Source organism: Rhineura floridana, chromosome 4 (assembly GCF_030035675.1).
Source record: "Rhineura floridana isolate rRhiFlo1 chromosome 4, rRhiFlo1.hap2, whole genome shotgun sequence".
Taxonomy (NCBI): Eukaryota; Metazoa; Chordata; class Lepidosauria; order Squamata; family Rhineuridae; genus Rhineura; species Rhineura floridana.
Window position 1 is genome coordinate 22919425 of NC_084483.1, and position 19029 is coordinate 22938453.

A 19029-nucleotide genomic window follows, 5' to 3' on the forward strand; every position below is an offset into this window, starting at 1 on the left:
ATATTGAAGCTAGCACGTGACATACAAGCATGATTACATACAATATTGGCATGGTTACATACAGAAATGATATTTTTCATACATCAAACATTACAGCATAGCACTGATCTTCAAAAGCCAATTAATTGCTAAAAACTATATGGAAACTCCCTGGCACTCTTTGGCAAGCTATATGTTGGCCATATATCTCTTTTAACAAGCAACTCCCATCATTGACCATACTTTGACTCATTCCACCTGGCTATACTAACAAGCCACTGCTCATTAGCCGTCCCTTGGTTTATTGCCCTACTTTGGGAATTTAACCTAGGCTTAAGCCAACTATGAAACACCTTGCTCATAACATATTCTTGGATAGATGCCTAATTGGGCTTCTTTGATGCCTCTCTAACAAGGTACATTCCCAGCATCATACTGAGCAGGTCATTATGCCCTTTTCCTAACTTAGGCTTTTTCAGATGAACATGAAATACAGGGGCCTAAAAGGGGATACAGGCCTTTAGGCTTACTAACAAATCCATTCTAAATCTATGCTTAACATAAGGCTAAATATTTTGCTATAGGCCTTTACTTGCTTGCTGAAAATAAACTGGTACAGGGTATACACAATTGTAATATCAATATTTTTGGGAGGGAAAAAACTGCATCAGTAAAAGCAGCAGATAAGCAGATAAAGAATGAACTTGAATCAATACTGGTCTGTTAGGGCGACGGAATGTTTTCAAACTGGCACTGTCCAACGGATCCAATCCCTAGTGTACTGCAATAACGTCTTTTGCTAGCCTGAATGGAGGATGTGTGTGTGTGTGTGTGTGTAGAAACCTCTGACTTTTGCATGGGTGGAATGTACAGTAGCCTAAGAGGCACATCTGCTGCTCTATCTACTTTTGCCTTTAGCCCAATACATCATGTGCATGTGGCCCCCGGAAAGTTACTTATGAGGGAATGTGGCCCTCAGGGAAAAAGTGTTCCCCACTCTGATCTAATTAGTACATTGTTCATTGCAACACTTTTAAGATTAAACTGAGGAGTGACATTTCAGTTTTAAAGAGGGAGTGGGAGGGTGTTCTCAGGAAAGTTCAAAGCCTTGCTCATAATTATATTCAAGATTAAACTGAAAGGAAGCAGTGTGTTTTAAGACTATTTATAACTCAGAATTACTACAGCAGTCTTATAAGTTCAGGATAAAACAGACAACCTTTAGCACGACCAGCAAAGCGAAAGGAAGTGATGTGCAACAGACAAAATGCAAAAGTAAAGATTGCTACAGCTGTCAGTATAAAATAAAAGTTTTATTTTTATTTTTTTTTTAAAAAAACATTTCCATGCTGCTTTCAGCTCTATAAAACATGGTTTAGCACTCACAGAGAAATATCACTACAATGGAAAAGAGCTTTCACTGCCAAAATAAAACTGTCAGCTTTGAACTCATTTGGTTGGTGAACTTTAACTTCATAGCCATGAGTTTCAAATATGTGAGAATTATGTTGATTGGTGACAGTGACCCAAACTATTTGAGAGTGCTAAAGAATCCGTATGCTTTAAAAATGGATTCGGACGTAGATGGGAATGCCCGCATTTCAGGTTCTCCTTATCAGATCTGCAAGAGGTGTGACAATTGCATCTACAGAGCTAATAACTGATATGGAGAGACCCTGCGTGGAGCCATGACGAGGATGCGTGCCCAGGAGAGGCTGAGGTTGGACTTCTCCCGCCGCCACTGCTACCACCACCACCTCCTCCTCCTCCTCTTGCTGCTGCCGCTGGCCGCCCGACTAGCAGGTGCAGATGGAGACGGCCTCAGAGGCAGGTCCTCCTGGCCACGAGACCAGTCACTGGAGCTATGCAGACAAGGCAGATTGGATCTCTGATTTCCCCTATTGTGAGGGTCACATGTAGTCTCCCATCAACATCAATACGACAGCCATCCTCTTTAGCCCCCATCTAAAGCCCGTCCTGCTCTCTGATCACAACCTGCCTCCCAGAGAGATGCTCTGCCTTCAGAACAATGGACACACAGGCCTGCCGAGGCTTGAGTCCTGGAGCCTCGCAGCCGGCGGGCGCTCCTACCACTCCCCCCGGAAGGAAGGAGAGGGAAGAGAAATGGCCGCAAGCCACACCAGAGAAGCAATAACCTTTTACCTGCTTGTCGCCCTCCTCCATGGTCAACAGAATTTGACCATGGGCTCCTGCTGGGAGGAAGGGTGGGATATAAATGAAATAATAAATAAATAAATAAATAAATAAATAATTTCAGTTTTCTGACAGTTTTATAGAGTGGGGAGGGGCGGCTTACAGGCTTCCCTCGGTGAATTCTGACTTTTATACAGTGTTTATGTATATGTTTATGTATATTGTTTATGTATATTGTTTATGGATGTTGCTTTGTAAATTAATTTGGTATGTTTTTTATTGTACCTTGTGCATTCTATTGTAAACCACTTTTTATTTATTTATTTATTAAATTTATTAGTCACCCATCTGGCTGACTGTCCAGCCACTCTGGGCAACGTACAAAATAAAAACATACAAATACATTAAAACATTAAAAATCTCAACAACAATAATAAAACCTAACCCACCCCAAAAGCCTGCCTGAAGAGACAGGTCTTCAAGGCCCGGCAGAAGCTCATCATAGAGGGGGCATGGCAGAGATCATTTGGGAGGGATTCCACAAAGTGGGGGCCACAATTGAAAAAGCCTCTCCCTAGTCCTCACCAGTCTAGCTGTTTTAACTGGTGGGATAGAGAGAACGCCTTTTGAGGCTGGTCTTGTTGAACGGCATCCCTGATGATGTTGGAGGCGCTCCTTCAGATACACTGGGCTGATACCGTGTAGGGTTTTAAAGGTCAGAACCAACATCTTGAATTGGGCCCGGAGATCTTTTAGATAGTAAATGGTCTATTAATGGAAATAGTAATAGTAATAGTAATAATAACAAAGTATATGCTTGCCCCACCAGGCTTAAGGTAAGGGTGGGGAATTGGCTTTCCCAAAGCACATAATTCCACTCCAAGGCTTGTCATTCTAAGTTATCCCAGTGCTTTCTGTTAAATGTTTCCTCAGGTACTGTCCTGATGGCTGAGCATAAAAAGAAAAAGAAAAACACTGAAAGAAGTTTATAGATGACAAGTGATCACTTTCAGTATTTGATGTGTATTCCCCAAATATTCTGAAAATTCTGTTAAAAGATCCGTAGATCTTCTCACAGCGCTGCAGTTCTGATTCCTCTGGGAGAGATGGTTACATTTCAACAGGGCTAAGGAACCAGTGGTCCGCTCCAGACATGTTGGACTCAACTCCCACCAGCCTCAGTTAGCATGGCCAATGGTCAGGGATGATGGAAACTGTAGTCCAGCAACAACTGGAGAGCCACAAGTTCCTCATCTCTGCTTTTACAATTTAAGCCCATGGTGTAGTGGTGGACATCTAATAACAAATTTCATTTTACCTGCAGGGAGCTTCAAGTCTTAAAGCAGGCCTGGGGAACCTGTGGCCTTACAGATGTTGGTTGTCAGACTCCAACTCCCATCAGCCTCAGCTAGCATGGCCCTTTGGACTGGTGGAAACAATATGGAAGTTGGGGGCATTGAAATAGATGGTGCCCAGTGAAACATCACCCATACATGTAAAAGAAACCACTCACACAATGTGCTTCAGTACATCCACAGTTGAGTAACATACAATTTTATATTGGATTTCCTATCTTTATCAGTTTATCTGTGGATTGGAAAATCTGAAATTAGAAGGGGAAAGTGTGGGCTGCCATTTGGATGAGGAGGATGTTGTGTGGACACTACAAAAAATATATATAGGGACACAGGCAGCTTCAAATCCACATTAAACTCCGTGTGGATGAGCTCTCCATATCTCACATTCTTCCACTGACTGACAGCGCTATGCCAGTAGAAAGCACAGTACTCTAAACATATTAGGTACTTCTATGGTGCAGTAGTCAGTGAAGCTGGGTTTTTATAAACAGCATGCTTTCAGACCTGGCCATACAATTTGGCAGAGTGATTTGGGATATCATGAAGGGAAAGCAAAATGCTAGTCATTTAATGGATTATTACTGTATTTTGACTCCCAGGTAGAGACACAGGTGGGATTATCTGCCCCAGGTGCCAAAATGTCTTGGCTGACCTTGAATATTATTTACTGTGACTTTGGCAATCGGGGTGTGGGGGAAGGGGGTGCTTTGCTGTTCTGCCTCATGATGCAAAATATCTTGGGTCAGCCTTGGCACTGAATGGACTTGATAAAGATTATCAGAATATTCAAGGGGGCAGAAAATCACCCATGGATCTTTGCCTGTGTGGAGCAGAAATCATTTTCTTTCCACTGCTTTCTCCTGAACCAGGGGCTCTCAAACTGTGTCTGTGGACCCTTGGTGGTCCGTGAGCTTCATTCAGGTGATCCGTGCTATCTGTAAAATCATACAGCATCTAGTACAGTGTATTGCTGCTAGGGATGGGTGAGAATTTTGATTCAGTTCGCATTTCAAACAGAATTTATCAAATTCACAATTTCTGAAACAATATGAAAACTGAAACACAGCCATCCTTTGAAATTTGCATTTATTAGAATTTTGGGATGCAGTTTGTCAGCTGAACAACATTTACAAAAATGCATATATTAGGAGAAAGTGTGCATAAAAATGGGTGAAAATAACATGCAAAAAGGCATGAAATGATGAGAAATTGATTGCAAAAATATGTACTTTTGTCCAAACTGCCTACAAAACTATGTTTATTTGGAGAAATTTGCACTAAAATGGTGGAGAATTTTCATGAGGATTAAAAATAATAATCACAGATTGTTTTTTCTTTTCTTTTTTTTCTTTATGATGTTTTAATTGGAAATTGGTTTTAAATTGTTTAGGACTGTGGTTTGTTTTTGTATATGTATATTATGTATAGCTTTTTGTTATTGGAAGTCACCTAGAGTGTCCACTAACCTGGACAGATAGGCGACCAATAAATAAAATATTATTATTATTATTATTATTATTATTATTATTATTACTATTATTATTATTAGAGAACTGAATTTAACATTGGAAAAATGAGAGAATCGAAACAAACAGATCTTTCTCTCCCTAGGTGCAACAGGAAAAAAAACCATGAAGTGATCCACCATGACCCTCAGATATATTCAAGTGGTCTGTGTGTATATGTGTGTGTGGTGTTTGGGAACCACTGCCCTTTGCAATAACAGTGACCGATCTCAGACAAAAGAGAGGAGTCACTTGCATTCATTCACCTGTGCTGTTCCTGCACCATTCCTTGTGCAAGGCTTTGCCATACAGCTCTGTCCTTTAATAAGCCCCTTCTGATTGATTGTTTGCAGCAGCTCTGGGGAGGATTTCTGATCTGGCAGAAAGATGGGGAAGCATTTAAATATCAGGACGAATGGGTGTCTAAGACAGCTTTTGAGCAGCATCTGTAACATATCAAAGGTGTTCAAATAAATTGGACTTATCTGGATGGGAGCATTTGAGGACGGCCAGCAAGAATTGATGCAGATGAAGAATGCATGAAGAAGAAAGATTGCTCCGTTAAATTCAGTGGGACCTGAAACCTCACATGCTTGCCTCCTTTCCGAACTTTTTGGTTTGGAACTGAATACATGGTTTGAATCTGACATGATCCTTCCATTTACAGAAGGGTATTGGGGGCCTCTCTTAATGGAAATGTGTGTGTGTGTGTGTGTGTGTAGGCAATTTTTGCAGATTTTTCCTTCCCCTGCAGCACCGTTTACAGGGTAAAAGGAAATGATGGGGAAATCATTTCCGTCCTCTTAAGAACGTAAAAAGAGCCCTGCTGGATCAGGCCTGTGGCCCATCTAGTCCAGCATCCTGTTCTTACAGTGGCCAAACAGATGCCCATAGGAAACCCACAAGCAGGACCTGAGTGCAAAGGACACTCTTCCCTCCTACGGTGTCCAGAAACTGATATTCAGAAGCATATTGTCTCCGACAGCCGGCAGAATTCACTAATAGGCAAAAAACCTTTGCAGTTTAAGAGTGTACCTATAGCCAACTGATATTTCTATCAAACTTTAAAGAGCAGGGAAATTGGGCAGCTATAGTGAATGCATCAGGGAAGCAGGAGACCTGATCTCCTCTCTGAGATATTGTATTGCCCTACAAATTTGTAAAAATGCAAACACCATTTGGATTTGTCTTTCACAGTCCAATGCACTTGCTGTGCAGCTTGGAAGAATTTGGTAACATGTGCCTCTGAGCATATGGTGAGTGATCTGATGGCAACAGCTGCCATTTCCAAAAATGGAGAATTACATTTTTGTATGTTTGTTGGTGTTCTTACTTTGCTTCTTTCCTGTGTTACAGAGAATCTTACCTAGAAAATTATATTTCTCTCATTATTAATCCTAGAAATCTGTGACAAATTTGTTTTTATTTATTTCAAAGCCTTTTTATTGGTCAATGTCTTATGAAGATGAAGATAGCCTTTTGTGTTTCAAACTGGAAGTTATGTTCTATTGCTATTTTGGGCACATTAACAGTTGAATAAAGGAGATCATTGTGAACAGTATCATTTCACTGTTTCCCCTGCCTTTTTATTCTATAGCAGGCACATGTAGTCTCCTAACCAAATTTAAACCAAAACTGTCCCTAGCCACATTCACACCAGACCTTTATTTCACTTAGGCAGTCATGGCTCCTCCCAAAGAATGCTGGGAAGTGTAGTTAGTGAAGGGTGCTGAGAGTTGCTAGGAGACACCCTGTTCCCCTCACAGAGCTTCAATCAGAGTTTCTGACTGTTAAACCACTCTAGTCACTGGAGCTCTGTCAGGGGAAGTCTCCTCCCAGCACCCTTCACAAACTATACTTCCCAGGATTCTTTGGGGGAAGCCATGACTGTCTAAAATGAAATAGGTCTGGTGGGGTGTGGCCCCCTGATTAGCCAAGCCAAGCAGCTGTGAGTCTGGCTTTTAGAACACTGACAGTTGTTACTGACCATGCCCAAGCTTATAATGGACTCCAATGCTAAATTTCTTAAATTAATTAAAAATCAGCCAGGCAGATTTTTTTTAACTTTTAAACTGCAGAAGATTAAGGTTAGAGTATGGGGCAAGGTTAGTAATAGGATTACAGGTACTCTATGAATATGGCTGATTTTTAATTAATTTCAACAAATTAGGAGAACACTGACAAAAAAAGTCCAACAGGGGTCTGGGGTTTTCTCTCTCTTTTTACACTTTGAACTCTTGATTCTCTATAACTGTTTTGGGTATTACCATGAAAATTTAGAAGGTTGTTAAACAAGCATTTCTGAGTTCAGGACTACAAGTTTTGTAAGGTTTTGTTTTGAAATGAGCTTATGGGAAGCATCAGAATGGTATGGGGCATTTTCAATTTAACATTGCAGAATGCGAAAAATCCATGCTGGCTATAGTATACACCCACTGTCATGACTGTATAATTTATAGTTCAATCCTGTGCATGTTTACTCAGAAGCAAGTCCCAATGTATTCAGACCTCCTGCACAGAGAAGCTTCTCTTGATGGTGCTGAAAGCTATAAATTTACTGCATTCCTGATGTGCAGAGAAGGAGGAAAAGGAAACTGTTTTAAGAACTTGCAATGTGGTTTAGCTATTGCCTGAAGGTCAACAAATCCCTTTTCAATCACAACCCTGACTTCACTTATTAGCTAAAAACCTGAAAGGACGGGGGTTATAGCAGCCAGTACTAACAGAAGTCGTGGGTGTGTGCGACTTTTTGGTGTATATCTCTTGAACCAGACCACCTAGAAACTTACTTTTTTAAAAAAATTAAAGCTTAGTGTCTGGAGAATGGGGTGACTCACCCAAAGACCCAGAGAGGACCCCCCAAAACTGGAGTCTCTGGGCAAAACCGGAGACATAGCAACTCTAATCTGGAAGGGCAGGGGTGGTGGACAGACACCATGTTGCCTTAGGCAACAAAATGACTTGGGCCTCTAGACCAGGGGTGCAGAATCTTTTCAGCCAGATGGCCACATTCCCTAATGGACAACCTTCTGATGACCATAGTCTAGTGGTGGACAGAGTCAAAGGCAAAAGTGGCTGAGCAACTGAGGAGTGTGTGAGGGAGGGTCAGTGAGTGGTATGACCTGGAGAGAGGACGGCCTGTGGAAAATGTTAAGGGCCAAATAGAGAAGTCTAGAGCTTCCTAGTCCTTACCTTAAATATTTACATGCGATTTCTGTCCCTCATCACTGAATAACTATCGTTACCTCCTCCCTATTTCTGAATTTGGGGCATGTTTTCTAGATCACATGGTATAGTTTCTTGTTAGGCGTAAGCCATGGTACCTCTCTTAAAAAAAATTAACCATGGAATGCTATGAGATACTATATGGTTGAGACATGAAACCAGGTCATCTTTGATAGTGCTTCTCTCTCTGCAAGCTTCTCAGGAGCATGCAAGGTTGCCTCCAGAATAGATATTGAGTTACTGTCAGCAAGAAGTACCATCTACAAGAGTATGGTTTAACAGAGTGGTTTAACAATCAGTCCTTCCAGAGAACTCTGAGAATTGTAGCTTTGTGAGAACAACTCTCAGCACACCGTACAAACTACAGTACCCAGAATTCTTTGAGGGAAGCCATGATAGTTAAATAGTGCTTTAAACATATGGTGTGGATATGGCCCTTGCTTTATTTTGTTCTCTTTTTATTTTCTTCTTTTCTTAGTCTTCACAGTTTATAAATAATATATTTGTATCCTACCAAAAATTGATTATGGAACTCCAAAAGAACTTCAAATCATCCAATAAAACCTTGTTCTCCTATGTTCCATTCTAAACCCTGGTTTGACCAAGAGTGCCAAGCTATAAGAAAACTCTTAGTGGAAAAACATAGAATGTACAGAGCCATAGACCTCGCAGTATTGCCCTTGGAATATCTGGCTCTGAAGAAAAACTACAAAATGCTGATTAAGAGGAAAAAGAGACAAGCCCAGCCACAACTTTGGAAAACTTTAATACAGGCCTCAAAAACTAAAGATGCGGTCATGTTTTGGCGTCTTGTAGCCAGGGGTTGGCCCAAACACCCACCGAGCCCTGGATATCATATTCCTGTACAAACATGGGAGTCATATTTCTATAATATTCACTCAAGGGTGTAGGAGTGTGATCCTCCTACCTTGAACTGCTTGAACGGCTCCCCCGACTGGCCCCCGGTATCTCCCAAGGAAGTATCTTCCCTTATTGTAAGGTTGAAGGCGGGTAAGGCTTCCGGTCCTGATAACATCCCTCCAGAAATATTTAAGCGAAATATCGAGTGGTGGGCTCCTGTTTTAGCAGCACTATTCACGACAATTGATCGTATGGCCAAAATCCCTGAAGACTGGGGTTTATCCACGGTAATTCCAATCTATAAAAAGGGCCCTTGATCAGACCCAGCCAACTATAGGCCAATCAGTTTGTTGAATATAGTCAGCAAATTATATGCTTCTCACCTGCTCGACAAATTACAAAGCTGGCTGGCCCAGGAGAACATACTGGCCAATGAACAAGCTGGGTTTAGAGGAGAACATTCCACTATGGACCACATATTAGTTTTACATCTTGTAGAGAAATACTCAACTAAAAAAGGGGGGTTCCTCTATGCAGCTTTTATTGATTTTAAAAGTGCCTTTGACCTTATACCCAGAGCTAAACTCTGGGAAAAGTTTGAGTTAACTAACATAGACAGGTGTCTTCTAGCTCTGATGCGCTCCCTTTATGAGAATACCAGACTGCGGGTCAGATGTAATAATATAGGTCACTTGACTAAATCAATTCCTATTTACAATGGCGTCAAACAGGGCTGTGTTTTAGCCCCTACTTTATTTAATTTCTATGTGAATTCCCTGGTTACCTCTCTGGTACAGATTCTATCACACCCACCGACTCTCGCCAATAAAACATTATCGCTACTACTATATGCAGATGATGCAGTATTGCTATTGTTGACAAGCATCAGATTGCGACGGCTACTTTGAGCACTGGCAGATCACTGTGCCAAGGACCGGCTAATTATTAATCACGCCAAGACAAAAGTGCTTGTGTTTACTAAGAAAAAGACGAAAAACATTTGGCATCTTAATGATCTCAAAACTGAGCAGGTCTCCGCATATCGATACCTGGGTGTGACCTTCCATGCCCTGGGAACATGGCATCTCCACGTAAAGAACGTCATTACCATCGCTCGGAGAAACTCGAAGGCACTTTTGTCATTCTTCTACTCTAAGGGAGGTCAATATATCCCCTCTGCTATTCATGTCTTCGTAGCAAAGGTCATCTCTCAAATGCTTTACGGCTCCCAGGTGCTGGTCTTTCCTAAATCAGTCTCTTTTGAATCCATACGAACCAAGTTCCTGAGGTCTGTCTTCGGGATACCGTCATGTGTCACTAATAACACCCTACGACTGGAAGCCAGCCTGCCTACCATTGAAACACGCATTTGGAAGCTCAAAACAAAGCTATGGCTAAAACTGCGGTTCCTTCCCGTGGGACTGGCTCCCCTAGTACTTATTGACACATACCAATCATCCTGGCATAAACTACTGATCAGGAAACTGGCAACACTTGGCTTTTCGCTTACTACCATCTCTGTGCTAGGGTATTCTAAAGCATGGCCAGCTATTTCCCAACTATTATGGATATAGAATTTCAAACCCATTTATCACTGAGCACATTTAAACCTGTCGTTACCATCCCTACTAGGGGTTTTGCACCTGTGCAATATCTTAGCAACCTTCCTAATGTTAGATACAGAAAAATATTTACCATGGTGCGATTTGATGTGCTCCCGTTAGCTCTGCTTGAGGGTAGATTCTGCGGAATTCCGCGCGCAGAGCAGTTATGCCCATGCGGGATGGGAGAAGTTGAGACAATAACCCATGTGCTCTTGTCCTGTTCCTATTATCATGACATCTGCACTTCCAGTATAACCCCTATTATTCAATTGATCCCAGGCCGTGATTCCTTATTCTATACCAGTTACCTGCTAATGGATTATCATCCGCAAATTACATATACTGTTGCAAGGTTTTGTGCCATGGCTACTACCATTCGTAATATGATGTTAAGACAAATGTCTGCATAGTTGGGCCCTGGCAATTGTTGTACGATTTTAAATAGTTTTAAAAACAGTTTTAATTGTTGCTTGATGATTTTGTACTGGTCATTGACTGTAATAAAAATTCATTCATTCATTCATTCATTCATTCATTCATTCATAAATAAATAATATCCAATAATAATTCTAAATAATAATATCACTAATAATTATGATAATATCATTTATAGCTTCAGTCCTATGGTGTTCTCTCCTCTGGCTTCTTTTTCAGTCCTGTTTTCAAATTTCTCACCATATTCTTCTGGGAATGATGAATATGGCTACAAATAACTCACATATGAATTAGGGGGAGGGGTATCCCACGCAAAACAGATGTGCTGTTACATGAAATTATCATGACCACTTGTAGAAATAATAATACTTTTACTAATTTTAAATTTAATTAAATTTTAATTTTAATTTTAATTTTAATTTTTTACTTTTACTCCAGGTTCTGGAGCGGGTGGTTGCCGGTCAGCTCCAGATGCTCTTGGATGAGACCGATTATCTGGATCCGTTTCAATCCGGTTTTAGGCCTGGTTTTGGCACTGAAACAGCCTTGGTCGCCCTGTATGGTGACCTTTGTCGCGAGAGGGACAGAGGGAGTGTGACTCTGTTGATTCTCCTTGATCTCTCAGCGGCGTTTGATACCATCGACCATGGTATCCTTCTGGGGAGACTCGCGGAGTTGGGAGTTGGAGGCACTGCTTGGCAGTGGTTCCGCTCCTACTTGGCGGATCATCACCAGAAGGTAGTACTGGGGGAACATTGCTCGACACCTTGGACTCTCCATTGTGGAGTCCCCCAGGGGTCGGTTTTGTCCCCCATGCTTTTTAACATCTACATGCAGCCTCTGGGTGCCGTCATCAGGAGCTTTGGAGTGCGTTGTCACCAGTACGCTGATGACACGCAGCTCTATTTCTCCTTTTCATCTTCTACAGGTGAGTCTGTGGATGTGCTGAATCACTGCCTGACCGCGATAATGGACTGGATGAGAGCTAATAAACAGACTCAATCCAGACAAGACTGAGACACTGTTGGTGAATGCCTTCCCTGCCCAGATGGTGGATGCTTACCCTGTTCTAGATGGGGTTACACTCCTCTTGAAGGAACAGGTTCGTAGTCTTGGGGTTCTTTTCGATCCTTCCTTGTCTCTTGAGGCGCAAGTGGCCACAGTGGCAAGGAATGCATTCTACCACCTTCGGTTGGTAGCCCAGCTACGCCCCTATCTGGACAGGGATGACCTCGCCTCAGTTGTTCATGCTCTGGTAACTTCTAGGTTGGATTACTGTAATGCGCTCTACGTAGGGCTGCCCTTGAAGACAGTTCGGAAGCTTCAGCTAGTGCAAAACGCAGCAGCCAGACTGCTGACGAGGACCAGCCGGTCAGCGCATATAACACCTGTTCTGGCCCATTTGCACTGGCTACCTATTTGCTTCCGAGCCAGATTCAAGGTGCTGGTTTTGACCTATAAAGCCTTACACGGCGTGGGACCGCAGTATCTTGTGGAACGCCTCTCCCGCTATGAACCGACCCGGTCACTTCGCTCAGCGTCTAAGGCCCTCCTCCGGGTACCAACCCATCGGGAAGCCCGGAGGACAGTTACTCGATCTAGGGCCTTTTCTGTAGTGGCCCCCGAATTGTGGAACAGCCTCCCCGAAGAAGTACACCTGGCGCCGACGCTTCTATCTTTTCGGCGCCAGGTTAAGACCTGGCTATGCTCCCAGGCATTTTAATGTGTTTCATGTTACAATTTTAAATCTCTTTGTTTCAGTGTATTTATTGTGATATTTTGTATTTCTGTATTTTTAATCTTTTGTACACCGCCCAGAGAGCTATTCGCTATGGGCGGTTTAAAAATGAAATAAAATAAATAATAAATAAATAAATAATGACAACTATGCATCAGAAGCCAAGCACATTTTTTATTATATTGTTAATGAATACCAAGGGCCTTTTAATCAGAATGTGCTCTAGTATGTATCTGATCATTTTATCTTTTTTTTTTTTAAATAAAGTCAGCCAATCTGTATAAAACTTCTGTGCCTACTTAGGACACATTTAAGGTAGCAGGTCTGAGTAAAAGATTAAAGGCACATTCTACAGATCCCTTTAATGCAGACTAGTTGCCTCCTAACACTATATAATTATCCAGCTGGACTCTGAATGTACATTTATGGGTGAAATGGGAATTCTCATCTACATAATTGACTGTGAGTGTGGAACCAGAAATAATAATCATTCCAGATTAATTAATATAGGGTACAATATTTGACACTGCAGTAAGCATGCTTTGTGTATTTCCAACTCATACCTTAGTTGCTGTCAGCATGGGCCTACCACTACTTCATCCTCCTTCTCTATCTTCAGAGCATCCCAACTTTAAACACAAATGGTGCCCAAGGCAAGTAATGACAATAAAACTAAATGCAAAATAAAACCATCATAACAACATATATAACAATGTAAAATAAAACCAAACAGAGCAGATAAAACCATATCAGTAAAATACTGGCCAATCAAAGCCAATTGAAAACATACAAACACATGTAACATTAAGCCAAACCATGGCTTAGCATGAATAAACAATTTGCAAGCTCTTGGAGAACAGATCACAGCTGATTTGCTCCTTCCTGACCATTCTCCTGTGCTGAGCTAAGCCATGTTAGCATGTCATCTGAACAGTAGTGTAGTGGCAAATTCAGAAGTGCAGGGTCCCTTCATGTTAATCACAGCCATGCCCCCTCCCCACTTTTTTTGCTGTGGGGTTGATGCCTTGTTAATGCCTAGGAACCAATAAGCATGAAAGAGGAGAGTATTAGCACTGAGAAGAGTCTTATTGTTTGACTCACCTCCTTTCACTGATTGGTTCCAATCAACAGGAAAGGACAAAGAAGCATGTTAGAAGACTCTTCTCAGCGGCTAATACACTCTTCTTTCATGTTGATTGGCTTCTAGGATGCTGGAGACATAGGGACCCTGCTGGGTCTAAGACACCCCCCCCGAGACCCTGTATGACTACACCCCTGCACCTGAACTTGTTCTCATGATTCAGCTGTCTCCCAGACAAACCAGGAGTTGTAGCCAAGGTTTGTCCTATGCTTTGCAGCAGATTTTGGTTTATCTGGAGTAGGGATGTCTTAAAATTCTGCCCCATTCAGATTTGGTACTGAATTTTTCATTAATTTGCATATTCTCTATTGCTGCGGATTGAATTTTTATGTAGCGATTTTCTGCAGCTATTTTTGAAAATGGCTTTCTTTTAAAAAAATCCACCTCTAAAATATTGATATTAATGATAATTTTATCAGTATTTCATTTACCAATCTTTCCTTTATAGTTATCAATATTGCATTAAAATATTGATATTAATATCAATATTTTTTGCGAGGAGGAAAAACAGAATGGCAAAAGCAGCAACTAGCGGACGAAGAACGACCTCAAATCAATACTGCCCTATTAGGTCAACAGAATGCTTTCAAACTGGCACTGGCCAGTGGATCCCATCCCTAGTCTGGAGAGAGCTAAGCCAGGACCCCAGGTTTGGATGATCCTCTGGGCCAAACCATGGCTTAGCTCAATGCAGTGTCCCAGGAGAATGACCAGGGAAGAGCAAAGGAACAAGTGCTTATTTGCATGGTTTGGCTTAGTCTTATGTGAGAACAAGAAAAAAGGAATAATATGCCAAACATCTGTCTAAATAAAATGTCTTTACCTGACTCTCAAGAGCAACTTTTGAGGGAGTGGGAGGCTGCACTTGGGAAAAGGTGGCAGGTAAGTCCCATTACATTAGCATTGTTATTTTGAAATATCACCTTGCAGGAGTTGCTAAGAATTCTAAGCCTCATATATTTATTATATGCCAGTCCCTGCCTGAGGGCTCACACTCTAATAGGTAAAGCAAGTGTGTGAGTGAGTAGCTCCACTTTTGTTGGCCAGATTGGTCCCCCCTTACTATGATGTTCATCCTTCAAGGCAGACAGTGCAGTCTCCCAGTTGCCTTAGATCACCTGGCTGGTGGCAGTAGTCAGTGTTCCTCTTTTTAGATTTGCTATTGCACGTAACTGGTAGATGGAGCACAGTGTTCGTTCATGCGGCCCCCTGCAGCTCCCTGCAGCTGTTCCTCTTCTGTGGCCACATTGTTCTCCCCCCTTGCCAGGATGTTCTTCCTGTAAGAGAAGGGGTGCAACCTCCCTTTGGCCCTAGGTCTCCTGGCTGATGGAAAAGGCCAGGGAGTGTCTCGCTTCAGCTCTTCATGCTTCTATGGAGAATGAAATACTCAGTGCATAATATAACAGAGAGAAGCCTTGTCGTGTTCAAGTTTTCACATCAGGCATGAGCATGTGACTAAGCCTTGAGATGTCCCACCTTTGAGACATAAAGGCAGATGCAATGCAAGCAAAAATTGAAAATAGTCTGCATCATACGTCTGGCTGAATAACACTGCAGACTTACTGCACTGTGCATAGAAAGATTTACCGGATGTTCATTTGGAATCTGAAGCTAAGCTCACAAAAGGAAGAATTTCTAAATATTCATTATGATTCAGTAGACTGCATTCATTCGATCAAGGTTATGCAATATTAAATATTCATAAAATGAAGTCCTGGGAAAAAATCTAATTGCAAATAATAGCAATTGAGGTAGATTGCATTATTTATGATTCCATTTGTTAAAATAAGACAATGGGACCTGATGAAAGATAGATCGATAGATTTTATTACGACCATATGGTCAGCATGAAAACATTATAAACAACATATTCTGACAACAACATAGTCCAATAGTATTGGATACAAAGTTTAGTCGGTTATACATATACATGTTATAAAATAGAGGTAAAATAGATAAAATGTTATATGAGTATAAAAACTTTTTTTTTTATAAAGTTTACTGAAAATTACAATTTATCATTCATTATGTCTTCAAAGTTAAAATCGCAGTAACTTGGTCTAGGAAATTTTTATAAAATTATTTCTTAATTTTTGTGCAATAAAGCTGAACTTTGCTAGTTGTACGGTTATCTTTGGTGATGTGTCATTTAGTAAATATTCTAGCCAGAATTGTTCATTTTTATGCTGGAGACCAGACAGTAAAGGAGTAATTAATTGGTGCCTTAGATTCCTATATATGGTGCAATGGAAAAGGACAAGTGTGTTATTTTCCACGGCATTTTCCCCACAGGGACATAACCTATCTTTATATGGGATTTTAGAGAATCTACCATCCATAACAGCTGAAGGGAGAGTATTCATTCTAATCCAAGCAAAGGCTTTGCGATATTTTGGCACTTCTAAATTTGTTAAATAGGACATTGGAATAAAGAACTTGGCATTATGCCTTTGATTTTTTACTAGGACTAGCTGTTGTTGAAAGTCTAAATCTTTCAAGCGCTGGCGAATATTTGCTAAGGCAGCATCATGTCCCAGGGAAAGAACATATTGGGTGGAAAAGCCTATTTTTAATAATTTTTCAGTTACAAGATCCGCCCATGGCGACTGGAAGTTATCACTTAGGATATCAGGAGCAAGTCCTATAGGGTCAAAGATAAGTTTTAACCAGGCGTTGGTTCTTAAAAGCCAGATCTTAGTTTCAATTAGTAATACTCCCGTTTCCAGTCTCAATATGTTATTTGGGATACATGAAGGAATTGCCGTAATTGACCTCAAGAAAATAGTTTGAATTGATTCAAATTCATTGAATTTCAGATTTTTATTCGTTTGGGAACCAAAGGTCAGCTGAGGTATTACTTTGGTATTAAAAATTTTTGTAGCTGGTAGGAAAGCTTGTCCACCTTTGGAGAAGAAGAACGCCAACAAAGTTTTCATCGTTCTTCGTGCATTTAAGACCGCAAGTTTATTGTGGAACTGACAGCTACCTGACGCTTGGAATACGTATCCCAGATATTTGAATGAATTGACTTGTTCTATTTTATGGCCCTGTATCTGCCAGCGATAGTTTATCTTTTTGCGAGTAAAAGCAATTATTTTAGATTTCTCATCATTTATTGTTAACAGCTCGCTAGAACAATAATCTACCAGGCTGTTTAAAAGACGTTTCAGACCGACAGAAGTTCGAGAAAGTAGAGCTGCATCGTCCGCATATAACAAAATGTTCCTTGATTTCTTAGCTAAAATAGGAGAATGGGCAGGAACAGATGCTAGCTGTTTTACTATATCATTGATGTCAATATTAAATAGAACAGGAGCAAGTACACAGCCCTGTTTGACGCCTTTAGATGTTGGGACTGGCTTAGATAAATGGCCCTTAGCACTGCATCTTATTTGTAGTGATGTATTACTATAGAGACCCTGAATTAAAGCCAGGAGGCGTCTGTCCATGTCGAGGTAATTTAATTTCGACCAGAGACGGGGGCGAGATATGGAATCAAATGCAGCTTTTAGATCTATGAATGCTGCATAAAGGATTCCATTTTTTCTAGCTGCATATTTGTCGATTAGGTGATGCAATACCAAAATATGATCAAAAATTGATCGTTTGGTATGAAATCCTGCTTGTTCGATAGCTAATATCTTATTTTGTTCGAGCCATTCATTTAGTTTTATATGGAGATGAGCTGCGTACAGTTTACTGATTATATTTATCAGACTGATCGGTCTGTAGTTGGCCGGGTCATTGGCAGGTCCTTTTTTATAAATAGGAACGATTGTAGCAAGTCCCCAATCTTCTGGCACTTCCAATGTTGAGTCAATGTGTGTAAATAATGAGGCAAGTACAGGCGCCCACCAGTTTGCGTTGGATTTAAAAAGTTCAGGTGGAATGTTGTCTGGTCCGGGGGCTTTATTGGGTTTCAAATTTGAAATTAGGTACATAATTTCTTGGTTACTAACCGGAGGCCATTCCTGGATGTTCTCATTTAACAAATATATCATTGGACTTGGATCTATACGATCTAAGTATAGATTGTAGAAAAATTTTTCCCAGATATGAGCTGGTACACTTACAGTATTTTGAAATTGTGATTTTGGCCAGTATGATGTGACAAGGCTCCAAAATTTACTGGAATTTTTTAATTTGGCAGCTTCAAGTAGATTCCGCCATAAGGAGTCTATTTCTTGTTGTTTTTTATTCTTAATAAGAATTTTATAGTTTTTCTTTGTTTCACAATATTCTTGCAAATCCTCACGGGACCCTGTAGTAATAGCTCTCTGGTAGATGTTTGTCATTTGTTTTTTGATTAGAACACATTGGTGATCAAACCATGGTTTAGATTTTAATCGGCCAGGAGGTGCTCGGGAAGGCGAGTTTTTGTGAATAATTGTTTGAACATTTATCATGAGTTTTTGAAAAGTAGGAAAGAAGGTATTAGGAGAAGTGGATTCCAGGAGATCATTTTTTATTTTAAGAATGGGTAAGGAATTTAACATATTATATATCTCAATGCTAAGCTTTGGTAACCATTTAACCCTGATTGAACAAAATTCTATATCATTATTGGTGAATGTTTTATGAGATAAATGAAGATCTTTTAGGTCGAAATTAATTTCTGTTATCACAGGTAAATGGTCACTTTCTGGTCGGTGTTCGATATGAAATTTATTTATCAATGAAAAAAGATCTATTGAAACAAATACCAAATCAATGAGGGATGATCCGTTTGTCGCATGGTAAGTAAATCCCCCTGGGATGTCACCGGGGGTTCGCCCATTCAGCAAAATCAGATTTGCTTCGTTGCACATCTTTATCAATGAAAGTCCAGTATAGTTTATTCCACTGTCTGTTGAACAGCGAACAGGAATATTTAAAATCTCCGATGGCAATAAGGATAGTTGGTGATATTTTTGGTATAAAGTCTTATCTGAAGGGCCAATTCGGGCGTTGAAATCGCCTTGTAAAATCAAATATTTTTCTGGGTTCTCCATCATCAATTTCGAAATGAAAATCTCCAGCTGGGTAATTC